The following is a 4,351-nucleotide window of genomic DNA, read 5'->3' on the forward strand; positions in this document are numbered from 1 at the left end:
ACCCGCCAGCTCCGGCTGCAGCCAGGCCTTCCCTTCCCGCTGCCTGGCAGGGCGGGCCTGGCCCTGCGCCAGCCGCAGCACGTGGAGCCCCCGCGCCAATCCTCTGACGGAGAGCCCGGCCTGTTATCTAACTTTGCAAAGGGAAGTTCTCCCCCAGGCTGGGAGCCATATCCAGGGCCTGCCAGGTGAGAGCAGTGAGATGGCTCCACGCCCACAGCGAGCGTGCACTGCACACTCAGGCACACTCGGCAGGGTGGGGGGGGCGGTTTGGGGGGTGCTGGTGGCCCAGCGCCGCAGAGGGCAGGGCCAGCCTTGGGAATCAGTGTGGGCGGGGACCTGACACCCAGCACCCCAGGCAGCTCAGCACAAAAGACATACTCTGTGTTAGCACACACCCGCACAGGAAGGGGCCTCATGCATTTACCTGCGAGCCGAGCCTGTGAGCCTCGAGGGGCATTGGCATGCTTTGGCGCTGACACCTGTATGCAAGGCACGTGTGTCCTGCAAGCCACGGGGGTTTGCACGGGGTGTGGGTAAGTGGGGCTTTGCACCATCTGCAGAGCCTGAAGCCTGCTCTCCTAAAAGAAGCGAGGAAAGCTGCAGTCTGGGATTCCTTTAGTCTTCCGGGGAGGGGAACAGAGGCAGGTGCCCGGCAGACCAGCCCTGGGTGGGCAGGCAGAACAGGCACCCCCGAGAGGAAGCAGCTCTGCAAACCCGGCTTAGACTCCTCTCGGGTGATGTTCTGCTTCCCAGCCTGTCCTGTGGACCTTGGTGGCAATAGGCTGTTTGCTCTCTGTCCCTCTCACCAAGACCTTGGCCTCTGTGGTCCCCAGGCCACCTGAATGTGTGGTCAAAGCCAAGGTTCTGCATGTCCCCCTCCACCGAAGACGTGACATCAGACTTGGCTGGTGGGGTGGGGGTGGGGGTTGGGGTCAGGCTCTCGATTCTGCCACACACCGATGTGGGATCTTGAAACAAGCCGCCCGGCTCTTTTGGATCTCAGTTCCCAATCTCCTCAGTGTTGTGACCTCTGAAGCTCCTTTCAGCTCTAGTTCCATGTCTCTGACACTCCAAACTGGATGCAATAAGCACTTGGTTCCCTCCATGTAGATGATTTCTAGAGCTTTCCAAAACTGCTTCGTACAGAAGCAAAAATTCTCCAGGAACCTCTCTGGATGCTCCTCTCCCCAACAGCCCTCTGCCTGTCCTCTGATCACCCTCCCTTCTTTCCTACTAGCCCTCCCCCAACCATGCTCTTTCCCCCAATTAATTACAAATTAATTTCAAGTTTTGAATACAAAAATCATTATACGGCGCAAAGCTCAACACTTTTGATTTCTACTCCTGTCCTTCCTCCCCATTCCTCTTCCTCATAAACAAACTTAGTTTCTTTTGTTTGTTTGTTTTTTTAAAAGATTTTATTTATTTATTTGACAGACAGAGATCACAAGTAGGCAGAGAGGCAGGTAGAGAGAGAGAGAGAGGGAGAAGCAGGCTCCCCACTGAGCCGAGAGCCTGATGCGGGGCTTGATCCTAGGACCCTGAGATCATGACCTGAGCCGAAGGCAGAGGCTTAACCCACCGAGCCACCCAGGTTCCCCACAAATTTAGTTTCTTATTTATCCTTCCAGTGCCGTTTGCTTCTGAGACACTGGGCAGTGAGGGTGAAGTGGGCCTGGGGTGCTGGCTGCCTCAGGCTGACCTGGATTTTCAGGCTGGGCCTGACTGAACCACCTCCTGGCCCAAGAACCCCCTCGCGTGCTAGACCAGTTCACCACGAATGTGGAGTGGGTGGGCGCCTACAGACTGCACTATTCCAGAGGCAACAGGAAATCCTACCTGTCTCAGAAATAAGCCACCTGCCGAATGACATTTTGTCCTCGTGAACTCTGCGGAACACTTTTCTTCTTCTTCTTTTAAGATTTTATTTATTTATTTGAGAGAGCAAGAGAGAGAGAGCACGGGGCGGGGGGGAGGGGCAGAGGAGAGGGAGAGGCAGACTCTCCATGGAGCAGGGAGCCCCACCCTGGGGGGGCTCGATCCCAGGACCCCAGGATCATAACCTGAGCCAAAAGCAGATGCTTCGCCGGCTGAGGCACCCAGACGCCCCTCTGCAGAACCCTTTCAATGTACAAATGTACTAAGTATCTAAGACGGTGCGTGAGTGCTCACTGCATACCTGGCACCAGCCTAGACCTTGTGACAAACCCTGCCGGGCGGTCCCTACCCTTAGGGGATTTTCATGCCACTGCAAGTCAGCCCATGTGGCGCCCCTCCTCTGCACCCGGGGTATCCAGTTGGCAGCGTCCCCTGTGGTCACACAGGGGCGACTTCGGCGGGTTGCTGGGTCAGGCAGCTGGAGAGGGGGAAGACAGGGAGGGGGGAGCCTGCAGGGAAACCTGGAGACCTCTGGAAGGGACCTCCAGGCGGCAATGTTGGGACTGTCTGCACCTCGGTTTCCTGGCTCAGAGGTCTGACACCCGCTGTAGATTCCCCCCCTTTTGTGGACGTGCTTTCTGGCAGAGCCCTCCAGGGCTTCCTCTAGAGAGGCGCAGAGCTCCCCCCACCCGCCTGCAGGTCCCTGACAGCCACCCCACCTGCCCAGGTGGCCCTCCCTAGCAGCAGCTTCCCCAGAGGCAGGGAGGAGGAGCCTGCTGGGGGCCCATGGTGGTGGCGGCGGGGGTGGGGGGCTCCCTGCCGCCCTTACCCACAGGCGTGAAGACCAGAACATACAAGGGCTCAGTAACCGGAGGCTGCTCAAGCCAGCTCCGGCCCCTTGATGGAGGAAGGGATCCGTAGCTTTCACCAGGGCTTGGAGACGCACACGTGAAATACGACAGAGAAAAAGACAGATGCAGGACAGTATGTGCACGTCGACGACAGTGATACAGCAATCTCTTCAAGCCTCTCTTCTGGTTTTGCCTCCTCCAGGAAGCCCTCCCTGGATCTGACACCCTGGAAGTACCCCCCACCCCTGTGCCTGTCCTACCTTCCTACACTCTCCCTCGTGGGTCTGTATCCCCTGGCAGACCGTGGGGTCGAAGGAAGCCACGTTTCTTCAGGAACTGTGTTCCCAGGACCCGAGATAGAGTGGGTGCTCACTGTTTAGCCCCTTGAGCTAAAGGAGGACCAGAAGAGATTTTAGGGGAATGTAGAGAACTTCAGAATTTGATCCGCCAGGTCCTGCTTCTCTTACTTTCTTTGATTTTTCTGAGTTCGAGGAGGTCTGGATACAGGTTCATGATCTCTCCAGCCCGAGGACCGGCCTGCATTTTTCCTCCCGGGGTGGCACCTTGCTGGGCCACTTTGGTTGTCACGGTGTTTCCAGGGGTGCTGAGAACCCCAGCATATCAGTGCCGAAGGGACCTTTGCCAATCACTCAGTTCCCAGTGGTTCTTGTTTTACTGTCTCCTTTTAGAGGGTCGTTGGAACCTCTGCCGAACATCTGTAAGAGCTGGACATCAAACGTGGACCGCAGGAGAGAACGTACACGCCGTACCCAGTGCCTGCGCGCAGAAGGCGCTCGGTCAAGTTGGTGGTTCCTCTGGCTCATCTGGACATTCACCAAGTCCCTGAGCCCCTCTGCATATCTGATCCAAAGGACTCTACCTTGGAGAAGTCACAGGCCTTGGACCCCTGTCCCGGTGCCACTCCACACTGTAGTTGCAAGCCGGGGGGGGTGAGGGCTCGTTCTTGAATACGTGCAGGCCCTCCCATCGGGGTTCCCCTCCATCACCCGCGATGCGCACGATGCCAGAGATCTGGAAAAGCACCTCTCACCCCAGCAGAGACGGGCTTCCCCTACTCGAGAATCCCCAATCTAATACGCTCTCCCTTTTTAAGGATGAGAAATCTGGGCCCTGAGGAGTCCCTGGTGCAGTCAGAATCCTATTCCGAAGCATGGCATGGCCCCATACTTTTCTGGAAAAGCCACACCCAGAAAGGGCACAGAGCCAGCCCTCTGAACTCAAGAGGGTGCCCTTGCTGGAAGCAGGGAGCAGTACCTCTGACGGCCCTAAGCGGAGGGCTGGGAGCGGGCAGGCTGGAGCAGGGCGAAGGGTGGCTGCTGGGCCCACTTGTGCACAGTACAGCTTGTCCCCGCTGCCTGAGCTGGGGTCAGCAGGGCTGTCCTGTTTACACAGGGACACAGACCTTCTGCCCCCACCCCTCGGAATGTCCGCCTCTAGGCCTGCCCAGCGCGCCAGGCAGCTCTGCCCCACGGATACCAAGCAGCCCAGGCCCCCAGGCACAAGGGACAGGCAGGGAGGAACAGGAGCGACACCTCGGGTCGGGGGGCGGGGGGGAAGGTCAAAGTGCACATGTTTATTTTCTAGAACAAAGGCTAAAAGAA

This window comes from Meles meles, chromosome 7 (genome assembly GCF_922984935.1).
Source record: "Meles meles chromosome 7, mMelMel3.1 paternal haplotype, whole genome shotgun sequence".
Taxonomy (NCBI): Eukaryota; Metazoa; Chordata; class Mammalia; order Carnivora; family Mustelidae; genus Meles; species Meles meles.